General features: G+C 40.1%; 1 long non-coding RNA gene across 1 annotated transcript; it reads left to right on the top strand.

Moving 5' to 3' along the window:
• The first annotated feature begins 5,402 nt into the window (after positions 1-5,402).
• Positions 5,403-10,138, top strand: LOC309671492. Its single transcript, XR_014269147.1, has 3 exons — positions 5,403-5,413; positions 8,887-8,979; positions 9,985-10,138. It is a non-coding gene; the product is annotated as an uncharacterized lncRNA (long non-coding RNA).
• The last annotated feature ends 3,376 nt before the right edge of the window (positions 10,139-13,514 follow it).

Here is a 13,514-nt window from a genome sequence, read left to right as displayed (position 1 = left end):
AAATAATCAAATACACTTAATTTTGCATAATGATGAAGGAAAGTGTACTTACAGATTAAAGTGACGTTGGGAGATTCTTCCCCCCCGCCCTTCTGCACTAAAATCTGTACGATAGAAAGGCCTCATTGAGGGTTACTATAACATATAGTGTCACATGCCATTTCATGCTGACCACAAAAATAACTCAAGGCGCCACTCTGCTGCAATTAGCAGCTGTAAGATTATGATGTTTTGACACAGGTGAGGCAAAAACCTCCAAGCACAAACAGAGTGAAGATATGAGTTACACAAGTATTTCCTCACAAAAATACCAAATATTATTTATACACCAAAAATGTCATAAGAAAGGACTTTTCTCAGACCCCTGAAAGTAAGTCCTGCCACCAATTAATTTGCAATGTGACAGCAGAATTTGACTACTGTTATTTAAGGATTTCCACTAGCCTTTGCCTTCTGAGTAAATATGTTTCTGTCTGATGCTCTGCCTCATCAGAAGGTAACAATTATGGTATAAGATGATTAAATACCAACCTTTGCTTGTGTCCCACCATAAGACTGTCTTTTATAACTATGAAGTAGGCTCCAACCCCCTTTAATTCACCAAGTAGCAGCTTACTCCATGAGTGGTGTGGCAGAATAGTGTGGTTTTGAAAATAATAATGATATAGTTCTATGTTTTATTGGCCTGGTGAAAGGGCATCTTACAGATATCAAGCAAGTATTTTCTACGATAGTTGTTTGAGATGTGATAAGTATGTATACTGCACAACTTTTTAAATGTAATCTGGGAGCAGATCATTACGTGAAGAATGTATAAAAAGGCATTAGAGAGCAGCCTCATTCTTTCTTTCTGTGCATGTCTGTTTTGCAAGACTTGGCATTTGCCTGATTTACACTCCTATGATACCTATTCTGTAACACTGAAGTAATTTGATTGTTTTTAAAAAAGCTGGAACTTGCAGCCACAGCAAAAAGAACATAGGGCTAACATACCAGATGAGTTACTTCTGCAGTAAAAGCCCTTTTATATATCTAGGAGCGCTTCCATGGAGCATAAAAATAACCTTCATTTTGGCTTGTCCTACTCCACAGATTTCCACAGGGTGCTTACCACGTGCCGAGTTCTGCAGGAAGAGAAAGACCCCGCTGGAGACCCGTCCTGGGGAGGGAGGTGCCCGCCTATGGGGACTTTGCCACCCATGCACTACGCTTGGGGCTTGGGAGGCCTGGTCCCGGTCTGAGCTTTCCATGCGTGATTTCCTTGGCCAAAAGAGAGGGGGAGATAAAAACCCTGCAGCATCGGTCTTAGGGGAGGTTTGTTGGAGGGAGGGGATCCATGTTGCACTTCTCAATGTAAAGTAACTCGAGCTCCCACTGCGGGTAGGGGTTGGAGCCGAGACTTTGAAACCTCCACCACCACTACCAGTGAATCGAGTTGCCTCAACCTTAGTGTTGTTTAGTTTTGAAATCTTGCTAAACTTTCCCACTTAGCAGGAAAGGCTGCAAAAGCGAAACCTGCAGGCCCAGAGCTCTGCTGCTGGGTGGCAGAGTGGGAGATGCTGGCCTGGCTGTCTGACTTCAGGCTGAATTTTTGGTTTCTAAAAAAGGGAAGGTAACAGTTCTCTGCCTCACAGAAGGGTCACAAGTTTAGATATGTTAATACCTTTGAGGTGCTTGTACTCTGAGGTAATGGGGAGAGAGGGTAGATGGCAGGAAGTGTAAGTGCCGTGTGTCCATTAAATGCTGTACTATGACCTCCATCCTCCCTCTGCGCTCACTCTCATCCACATATATGAGCACATACACAGCCATACCAATATGCCTATCCAGATAAAAGTCTGCATCAGCTATGGTCCTATTGAATTCTCTGAAATGATTTTTTTTAGCATGACGGGTTTTAGCATTAGAGTGGACGAATGAAACTCTATACTTCAGCAGCATCAGTAGGAGGGGAGAGAGAGAGGGGTGTTAGAGAAAGGTAAAGTGCACATAAAACTGGATAATGTCACCTGCTGCTCCCCATCATGCAACTTAAGAAATGTACAGGAATTTGCAATGTACAAATGTTCTGCTTTGTAACTACTGAATTTCACGGTTGCATATTTGCCACTTGTGAATTTGTAACTGGATATTAGCAATTTCCAAATGGCTGAGATGTTTGTGCACACGTAGTGTTTGAAAAAGTATAGTAAATATATGAGATAACCTGTGTATTCACTGCAGAGGGCACAAAAAGAAACAGAAATGCTAAGAACCATCATGCAGTAAACTATTGAACTGGCACAACCACATTAAATATGCAAGCATGACCTGATACCATCCCCAGAGCATTTTGTATGGATATGATAGAAACAGTTATATTGTCCAAGTAAGAGGCTAAAGCTAAAGGGTTGTGGACAAGATGATTTAAGTGTAATTAAGTCATTAAAAACTATTGCTAGGGCAAACCCCAACTTTTATTTGATTCCCTTGTGTTAATTCATACAGAATGGGGTGAGATCCAACCTGTCAGTGGTACTGGGATTATATGCCAACATATGAGAGGTAAAATTTGCAGAACAAAAATAAACCGTGATTTCAGTCATCTCTTCTGAAACATCTCAAATGTCACTTTTATAGGAGACACTTTCTTCCAAAAATATAAAAAGTTATCCTGGTACTAAATATTAGGTGACAAGAACACAGCATATCACAGCTATTGTGTCATATAGTGACATGCAGTAGTTGTAGCAAATTATTATTACTATTATTGTTATCATCATCATTATTATTATTATTTGCTGTTACTATGACAGTGTTAGAAATTGCCTTTTTATTTCGTTTTCTCAACACATAGTACATCAAGGTTCACGTCTCTGTCTGGGCATCCTTAATCCTATTATCTTATACTATCCTAATTTTCCTAATTCAATATTATGTCATCTCTTAGTATCATATTCTTGATCATGTCATATAAATGGGCAGATAAAAAAAGGCAAAATCAAAAAGTATGCAAAGTTTTAAACAACATTGCAAAACAGCTATTAAAATTTCCAAAATGAACATTTTTCTAAAACCTGGTTTTCTAAAAGTAATATAAATTTTTTTGCATAGAAATATTATGGGATTTTTAAAAATCATCCCAATTCAGAAGGAAAATTAATTTCCATGTTAAAAGAAAAATCCCATTCAAAATGAACTTTAAAAATACGCATACTGTATGATGTATTCGTGGTGTATGGCAAAAGGGTATAATTATCTGTTTCCGGTGATGTTTGTGAATACCATTCAAATCAATGGTTAGCATAAGGAGGTGTCCATTTCCCCTTTCCTTTAGTATTTTCAAACTTTTCCCTTCCATACCTTTGGGTTAGGAAGTTTGCCTCTTTTCATTAATGCCCTTTGTTTGTGATCTGCTGCCAAATAATTCTGTATGCATCGTCTTCGGTAATATTGAGAGTTGTACCTTCCATGAGTCTTTGGCACTGCATGATGAAGCGCTCTATTTATATTAAAATGAAGAAGTTCCTAAGGGAGACATAGAACAGAATGAAACAACAAACAGAGCTTTAGGGACTGGCTATGCGAAGTGACAGTGACAGCAAAATGGTAGCTCTTGTTACCGAGTGGCCCAAAGGACCGCAGAAAGACTTATGACATGAGCCACACTGGCTTGAACTTGGCAGCTCTTACAGGCTTAAGCACTTGCCACGAGAAGATGTTTTACAAGACAGAAGTTAATCAAACAATTTCTCAAGATTGCACATCTTGATTTGGGATGCCATTGACATAAGATGTTGCGTGAGGCTTTGCTATATATAAATTAGAGGAATTATTTTAACATCGAACCATATTTCTTCATTTGAATCAACGCGCAACTATATTGCTGCGGTTATGATTTACTTAGTCTAGATAATAGGAGAAACAAGACATAGATGTCACATTATACGGCAACTAATGCCCTACCGTTTTCAACTTGAGGGAAGGGAGAAAGTGAATTAAGCTGCTACTGAAATGTGCCCTGCAGGTCAATTTGAATCGGACAAGAGCGCTATAAAGTCGTTTATTTCGACGGGGGGAAGCCATTGTTAAATTGCCCGGAGGACTGTCTCAACCTGACCATGATGAGGGAGGCCGTGAGGTTGCTGTGCCCTCTCTTCTGATGGTACAGGCAATCAACTCGGCCATCCAGAAGTACCGGGTGTGGGAAGAGTGAAAGAATGGGAATTATTAAAGGTGAATTTCAAAGAAAAAACATATTTTGCAAACAATTTTTAGAATGGGGAGAAAAAGTTCAGATACAAATTTTTTAAGGGAAAAAAAGCAGCCCCTAGATGGAGTAGGCAGGAGAGTGTATTGCAAATTACTGTTTTTTTTCCCTCATCAAGGCCCTGTCTGGGCCAAAAGACCATTGCAGGTGAGGGGCCATGGTGCAAGCAGGAGGGGAGAGTTAAGAGCGAGCATCCGGGAAGGCAACGGGCTTTTATCTGGTTTTGTTTTCATCGTGTGATGTTTGACTTCAGTGTATAATTAATGTTTGATATAAAGGAAATATTTATTGAAGATTCAACCTGTCCTTTCCCAGGCCGTCAATTAGACAGTTACAACTTCACACAACTTCCCGCAGAGGGAAAGGCTGTGCTTCATACTTGTTCCAGCACAAATGGGAGGCAGGCTACACTTGGCGTTCCCCAACCATAATAGCATATGTTTAAGCAACTTATTTTTGGTTTCAACATCTGCTACAAAAAGAGGGCACCATCTATTCGAAATAAATAAAGTGGTAGTCAGGTACTCTAATGAGCAAACTTATTTGGGAAAAAATTAATTGTTCCCTGTGGATATAGACCTGCAGATGCTGATAACACTGTCAGGGAGGAAAGATCACCTTTTACAAAGTGAAGACATAATTTATCCCATTCTGACTCCACGGGAAGTCAAGCCCAGGGCATATCCTTCATGTCTTTAGTTTTTGAAAATCATTTCTATGAAAAACAAATGAAACAAAAGTTTTAAAACATCTGAAAACACTTTCTGTCTTTTAAATTGACCTTTTTGGGGGGGGTAGGGAGGGGGACTATGTGTGGAATTGAGAATGTTGTTTTCATAACTGTCACTGCAGAGGGCAGGAATTGTCAAAGTCAAAAAGGAAAAGTTCCCAGAAACAAAAGCTAGACCTGTTTTTTTGGAATCCAGTTCCAGACTATCTACCTCGGGTCATGTTGTCTGATACACTGGCATCCACGGAAAATGTGCACCGAACAAGAATTTCCTGTCAGCATCTACTTGGGGATGCGTCACTGCTGCACTCCCTCCGCTTGCCATCGCCCTGTGACAAACAGGAGCCTCAGAAGCCATTCTTCACTATTAACTGCTGATACCCTCCAAATTACGGGGAAGGGATAAAACAAGGAGAGTGGAGAGGAAGATCCAGGTATTCATTTTCAAATAATAGAGCATAAGTTTTTTTTTTGTTTTCTCTGCAGTCAAGACTAGGGAGTTATGAAGAGATTCAGGACTGTGTAACCTGTGAGTACAGGTAGCTCTGCAAATTGTCCATGAAGGGCAGAGTTTGAAGGAAATCACCTCTGCCAACAGGGCTTCTTAATTCTGGCTGTGGAATATGTGCATAACTTTTAAAGAGTGCTTTATTTTATCATGATTTCCAAACCTTTTTAGTAAACCAACTGTCCATTGTATCTTGATCATGCTCCTCACCCAAAATTTTGTTTGGTTTAGTATTAAAATTCTGCCCTTTGTTAACAGATCACATGTGAGAGAGACTCAAGGTATTTTTTTATACATCAGCCAGTCCGAAGTGTGATTTTGTCTCTGCTCCTTGGGATCTTTGCTAAGTCACATGAGCTGCACTTCTCATGTTAGACCACCTTTGAGGCATCTACCTTCAAAACACCTGGAGACACTGAAGGTAAAAATTTGGATAATGACAGTGCTGTGGGATTTTTCCTTCTGGCAAAACACTGTAGAAGAGGTATTCCTTTTCTTTCCACATATTTACAATTTTTTTTTTCCGCATAACCAAATTTGTCTGAGCTACTTTGGATGCCTTGGAACGTGTCCTTGTGCCCTTAACCTGTTTTGGCTGCAGTACAGGTTTAATTTCTCTGGCATCCACTTCTGGATTTTCTTGGTAGAACTAACATCTCTGTCAGTGAAACAGTAAAGTTGGTAAAGTTTGGCAGATGGCCAAAAATAAAATAGGCATTTCAAAAGAGACCAGGGAAAGTAATGAATCAGCAAGGCTACTGCCTATTTAGAGTCATACACAGGTAGAAATTAAAAGGAAAGATTTTTTTTTAATGGTTTTTTTTTTGGTTACAGTAGATTTCTCAAGGATGTTTACAGAACCTTAAAACATGCAGCCTTAAAAGGCAGAATGTTGCACACACAGCCCCGCCACTGCCATCTTGGGTTAATTCTTTGGAGTTCATGGTGTGGCTAATTCAGCTAACAGGGAAAATACTGTGGGATGTGCCCCTTGTGACCTGTAACGGTGAACTGGACCTCAGAACTCAGCACCAGCCTCCCACCACTCCAGACTATCCATATCGAGCAAAAAACCTCTCCCCTTTCAAACTTTAACTAACCTGTCCTGTGTGCTGATCATTGTGCCGGGTACAATGGTTTATATACTTTAGGGGATTTAATCAACCGGTCTGTAAAATTCAGCTGGAAACAGCATATGCTTTGTCGTGACTAAAATGCTTGAGACAGCAGCATTAAGTGTAAATGCCACTATGTAACAGCAATTACATATTATTGGTTAGATCTTCTGCTAATGTAAATTCAAATAACTGTGTTTGAGGCCATGTTTCTCTAAGTCACTCTGTAAAGATTTCAAGTAAGAGAGATCAATTTTAATTAAGCGCATGTTTTAGAGATCATATAAAAGTGGAGAGAAAAAAATCATATTTTTTTTACCAGCAGGTTATTGAATATATTGTAGAAGATTAAGGTTCTGCTTTTGTTAATTAGGCTTTTTTATGATGTTACAGAATTTGGAATTAACAAAGATCAAGAAAAAGCTAATTTTTATCTGAGAAAAATTACACGAATAAAGAAATCAAAGGTATACATTAAATTCAGAGACAGAGATAAAGCTAGATTTGTTCAATGATAATTGTTACAGCAAATATCTTTCTGTGAAATAATTTGTTGTCTGAACTTGCTTACATAAAACAGTTTAACTAAACTGTAGTTTGAGTAGACAGTAGAAGTATTCAGATGGCAAAGCAGTAGCTTCTTCTGGACTGGCTCGGCAGTTTAGAATAACTGTGATTTTTATTGTGGATCAGTTTTTATCTGCTGTAGTTATTCCATCACACAAATCGGTTTATCCTTTCCTGACCAAAGTACAGTATGACTCCAAAAAATCACTGAGAAGAATAAAAGATTCCTATTGTGTAAAATGCGTATTCAAAGAAAGAAAGGAAGAAAGAAAAAAACAAAACCAAAAACGCAACAGGAACCATAAGTTGGCTGCCTAGAGAGTGCAAATGGCAGCAGTTGAGCAGTTACCTCTCTTTCTGTATGGCCGCGAGCTTGACTGCTGCTGTGCCTGGGTGCCCGTGGAAATGGATCATCCCAGGTTTCTCTCTCTGTAGGTTTATTAATGACCTTGGTGCCTCAGCCTGGGGTAAATGGGCTTGGAAGCCGATGGGGTGGAGCTCTTCTAGCACGTGGACACCAGCAGCAGAGCCTCCCCATGCCTTGTCTTCCTTTCTCACCTGAAGTGTCTCATGTCAGTGTACCACAAAGGTCCCACAAAGCTCAGCTCCGCAGTCCCCAGGCCCACTGCATCTTACTTTTGCTCTCTGGATCATGTCCATGGTCGGAGCTTTTTGTGGGCATTAGCTAAAGTGTAGAGCAGGGACCTTGCTTGTGGAAGGAGGACTTTTGGACTTTTCATTATTATGGCTTCTGTATTATGTTACAAAATGTGGAGTTAGTGAATATCAACAGAAAGCTGATTTTTAACGTAGGGAACTTGCAATAATGAAAAAATTCCACAGTATACAATGTTAATGCACTTCCTCCTGAAAGAAGTGGAAGAGCAATTTCAACACACTTTGATTCATCAGGTTTTTAATTGCTGCTGTAATCATGAGACATTATATATCTGGCCAGACTGAACAGCTTGGTCACTAAAGGTCAGTAGGTTAAGGCAATGTTTTGTACCATGTTGTGAGGAAAGCTGTGTTTATTTTAGTGTTAGTAGATGTGCTCCTGTTGCCGTATTTTGGTTTAAAATTTGTCGTATCTTTTTCTCAGAAGACCTGAAACGGAGATACAGAGATACTGTATGTGATGACAGGCCAAATTTGCCTCTTCACTATAAATAATCACTGTAAGAAAATTAAGGTGCAAAACCATGCCTGCTGTAATTGTTGCATACTTATTAGAAGCTTTTCCTTTCCAGATTCTCTGGGTATTTGTTGCCCATGATAATGTGAATACTTAAGGGGAAAGTGTAATTAGCAACTGTGTAGTTCATTCAGTAAACATTTCTGAGCTGTTTGATGTGACTGAACTGAGCGTCACATATAATTTTACACTTTTATCCTACCAGGCAACTGACAGGTCTCTAATCTCAGTCTCAGAGCTTTCACTCTGCTTGAACTTTGCTTCATAGAGGTCATTTTCCAACCACTTGGGAGCAGGAGCCACGTCCGTTAAATCCCACAGAGTCGATAGATGCGATAATAGCTTTAGGCACATTTTCTTAGAACTCGGGGGAAAAGACAATTTCAATAAATGTAAAGCTATACTCGCTACAATCTGCAGAATATGTAAGCAAATCTCACAGGAGCACATCTTTCTTTTACCTCCTGGCAAGAATCTCTTTAATAATAACATGTATTTGTTTGTTTTCAATATCAACATTAGATAAGGGCAGAAAAGTCGCTCACGATGCTTTAAGAAGAGAATAAAGAGGGGAAGAAAGCACGAGGTGAAATGGCCAGCAAAATATTCCCTCAGGTTTGGATTTTACAGACTATTGAATAGCCTAATACATATTCCTACCCTCGGAGAAAGGCAGATGGTAATAGGGTGTGCGCATGGTGGTCTGACCATCATATTGCAAATCTGAGGGCAAGTGTTAGCTCAACGTACAAACTATTGGTAGGAGAAAAGTAGAGACCGAGCATCTATAAATACGTGCTGCTAGCATGCTAAATAGGCTTGTACACATAATGCTTTGATATATTTTACATTGTATAGATCACAGCTCATCAAAACAAGCTTGCCAGTTGTATCTGTCAAGATAATTAACAGACGATTCCTCTGTAGCAGATGTCTGAGATAAGTAGGAAGGACAGTTCTTCCCTTGACATGGCATCAAAGGAGAAACAACTAATATTAAAATAAAATAATGTGAGTTATTTCAGTTTGATCGTAGCTGCCTAACATAAAAATTAACCCCACTCACATGATAAAACAAACAATCCCTGCTTGACTGTCAAACTCGCATGCTGAGACAGAAAATAAACTTTCCAATTCTTTCAACATTTTTGCTATTGTCTTTGATTTTTTTTCCTTGATATATTTGTGGTGCAAAGGAATAAATCTTGAAAGTAAAGTATCGCCTCCAGCAAAATATTTTACTCCATTTGCCTTGGAGAATTCCACTGCAGGGGAGAGAAAAGGAAGAAAAAAAAAGCCTTGCAGAGTAGCTGGAACAGCTTCAAATTCGATAGCCTATGAGATTTTCCTTTAAATGATCTTTCTAAATATAACAGTTCAATAGGTCAGTGGTCAATATGAACGTTATCTGCAAGCTGGAGCTATTAATTTCTGCAACACTGGTCCAGATGCCGAATGTTAGCCTAATGTCATGTACGCCAGCTTTCTCACACATATGCTTAAATGAACATTAGGCAAAAACAACTGAGCAAGTGGTGCTGGTGCTCCCATATTAAAAAGGAAAAGAGCTGCTAGATCACAGATAGAGATGTTTTTTTTTTTTTTCCTTTTCTTTAAAAGGTCCATTGAGGAATGGCAGCCTGAATGGAAGAATGTTTCCGACGGTGAGGTGAGAATTTGTACAGCTGCTTGATAAAGGTGAGAGAATCAGTGCAGAAAATAATCCTTTAGAATAATTCAACTGCATTCAAAACTCATAGTAAGATATAGCAAAAGTACTGAGTGTCTGTATGGTAGTGAAAGGTTGAAAGCTTGCAGCAAATAATTTTCAAAATGGAAAATGTGTTGAGTGCTGGGAGAAGAACGTGAATTAGGAGCGGACCCTGGCTGTCATGGTGGCTCCAGCAGAGGCAGTGTTGGGATGAGCCTTGCTCTGCTCCCAGGGTCGGGCTGTGGCTGACGCAGGGGCTGCAGTGGGGCTGCGACCCACCGTGCAGCACGGACCTCCGAGACCTGTCGGTGGCAGAAAAGGGAGGTGAACTTTCCTGATTCTGACAGGTGTCAGGGAGGGTGTAGGGCACAGCATTTGCGAGGCTGGATGGTGACCCCTACCCCGATCTGTGCACACTTATTTGGGGAAGTAGCAGCCTGCACGTGTTGCATCATCTGCAAATGACGCAGATAATAGCTGACCCACCTTCCCCATCACATTTTCCCACCGTTGGTGTTTAGGCTGTGTGCCACTGCTCTGCTAGGTCCTAGTTTAAAATACATTTTAAAATACTTTGCCTCCCTCCTTATTTCTGCTCTCCACTCTGAGCATCCTTTCCTGTGCACAGGTCACAGTCCCTAGGAAGAGTTATTTAAAGTCTCTCTTTGTCCAAAGACTAGTGTTTGTTCTTGCAAGTTCATCCATGGCTGTCCAATAACTAGAGGCCACCGAGACTCATGCCACTTGTTTCAGACTTCATCACATGGAAAGTCTGAACACGGCAGTCAGCGTGTACAGCCTGCCATGTCAGGTTTATTTTGCACCTTCAGATGTATCGTGTGGGAATCCACAGAAGCAGGTCTGCGGTTTTTGTCTTGCGAACAGCACAAAGTGATGTTTTTATTTTCTCCCCCATCTCTGACCAAGAAAAGTCAATCACACCCTCCAGAAATCCACTGAGTTGAGGTTACGTGAGTGTAAGGTGCTAACCTGTTGCGCCATGTCCTTGAAATTAATACTTCCTTGGGGAACCAAGGCTGGGCAGCTAGTTCTGAGAGATGATTTGGCTCGACACTCTTACTTTATGTGCTTCAGTGGTGCTGCAAGAGCCCAGAGAAAACTTCTGGGAGAAAAAATCAGAGAATTGCTATGGGCAGAGTGAAAACACTGTCAAAGAAACCAATTAAGGAGAGGAAAAGAGCTCAAAAGGTTTGCTCCCTGTTGTACTGAAGCTGGTTATTCTGTTTCGAATCACGGCTGCTGAGCTGATTTTTCTGTTACAATATTTGTGGTTGTAGTCAGGCCAGAAGTGCATATTCGCACTCAGAGGACCTTATTCTTGTCTTTATTTCTCTCTTTTGAGTGACAACTTTATTTAAGCAAACTACCACCTCTACATCATTACCCCAGATCTGTTTTCTCCTACTCGAGCTAGTACCTTGGCCAGTTTCTTCGCCATTTCCTCTCACGCGTTTTGTCATCGCCTCTGGTTCAAAGATTTACGATGACTTTTATTTCCTCTTGCCAGTGCCTCCTGTTTCAGTCACTATAGGGAAGTCAGATCAGCCTGACTTGCCTATGGCAGCCCGTCAGTCAGGTCTATTCACTCCACCTAGCTTTGAGCAGCTTCTCTCTAGGTCTTCTCACCCAAGCTATGTCTAAACCCAGGAGATAATAGTCTTCCTGATGTTATAAGCTGGGGTCTTTCCTTCACTCAGTCACCTACCCGGATTTAGTTCTTATTGGGGCTCTCTTCATCTGTCAGTTTGATGGCCTCCTTTTCTAGGTACATGTGCTCCTACCTTTTATGGATAAAAACCTTGACAGCACTGTTGTAGAAGTGCCTTCACCTTACACGCCAGGTTTTGATGTGGTGTATGAAATAGTGCAAGCCAACCAAAAGCTGATTTTTAGAGTTTGTTATTTGCTTAAGCAATTCTTGTGTCTGGGAAACTTAGTGTGGGTGACCGATTTATTAATATAACTTTGCTGGTACATCTTTAGCATTTATTTTTCTCACGATATATCCCATGTACAAATAATAAATATTACTGAAACAAGAACAGATTTACTGTTTTTATGGTGAGTTTATGTCCCCATGTGATTCTAATAAGAAGAACCCAGGTTGGGAAAGAAGCCATGAAGTTTTATTATGTCTGTACTCTAATCCTAATCGTCCAATGTAGAGCGAAATCAACCTATGCCAGAAAATATCATATGGAAACCAGAGACCTTTAAGTTTTTATTGCCACTGTCCCAAATGGAGGTATATATGTGAACACTGCTGAGCTCAGAATTATGGTCCATGACCAGAAGTAACATATGCAGTGCCAGAGGACCTTATTCATTACAGAGGGAGGTTTAACATATTTATGCTTTACTTGAACTGCTGATGGCTCCCAAAGATTGCACTGGCACTCAGGGATTGCTGGGAAGCAATCCTTTTTATTTTAGCCGAATTCCCCCTAGCAAAGAAACACTGAAGAAGGACATTTTGTTCGTTCTGCTCTGCTGTTCATTTCTCCCAGGCATTTTTTATTTACTGGTCCCACTGAGTTTCTAGTAACTTGCTCTTGTGGATTGGTACAAAAAAGTCTCTGTAAAACTTGGAGTCTGGGAGAATTATTTTTTTTTTAGTGCTTTAACATTCTTTAAAGAATAAGACATGCTAATTATTTCTATAGCAAAATTTGATACCTTTTTTTGACTTGTTGCGCTGCATTAGATAAGCAACCTTCTTACACAAGAGAGTGTCTAAACAGTAGTTTATGTAGTAGAATATGCTGATGGTCTAAAAGAACTTGTTTCCAAAATATGTTTAAACAAAATCCTTATTTAGTATGAAACCACAAATAAAACCTAAACATTGGATGCAATTAGTGAATTCATTGAATTATCAAATTCTGCTCCGTTTTACGTTGATCAGCTGCTTGAAATGGCCATAGATATGTTTTTATATCTGCAAGCCTAAACTGATCTCAGGGAAAAGCATTTTCTCTCTTAAAAGCTAGACAGAAAAGGAGTTGAAAAATGTAAAAATGGTTTCTATAGCATAAAAGCTGAGAGACAAATCTACAAATGGGATCAATCTGCCTTGCTCCTGCTGCCTTAATCCAGCACCTGAAGAATCAATGTCTCAAGTCAATCCTTCCAGATGAGGTGCTGATTGAGTTCCAGGCGCTTCCAGAGGTAGGAGGAAGGTTGCTTTGGAAAATAAAGGCCCAGCCTCCTCAGAGGAGTAACTTTATTTTGTGTAAAATGGTAAAAGAGCCATTTTGTGCCACGGCAAAATGTGGAGGACTGGGTGAATGTTCACAGCGCAGGATGGAGCTCAGCGTTATCACCTCCTTAGCCAAATCTTCCTGCATGCAAAATTGTTCATGATTTCGTGAGAGAATTGTGAGTAAAAGGGCAGAGTTGAACAATGTGTCTGTTCTCT

The sequence above is a fragment of the Vanellus vanellus genome, assembly GCF_965231255.1.
Source record: "Vanellus vanellus genome assembly, chromosome: 4".
Taxonomy (NCBI): domain Eukaryota; kingdom Metazoa; phylum Chordata; class Aves; order Charadriiformes; family Charadriidae; genus Vanellus; species Vanellus vanellus.
Note: the sequence above shows the minus strand (reverse complement) of the source record. Positions and strands in the feature narration are given on the sequence as shown.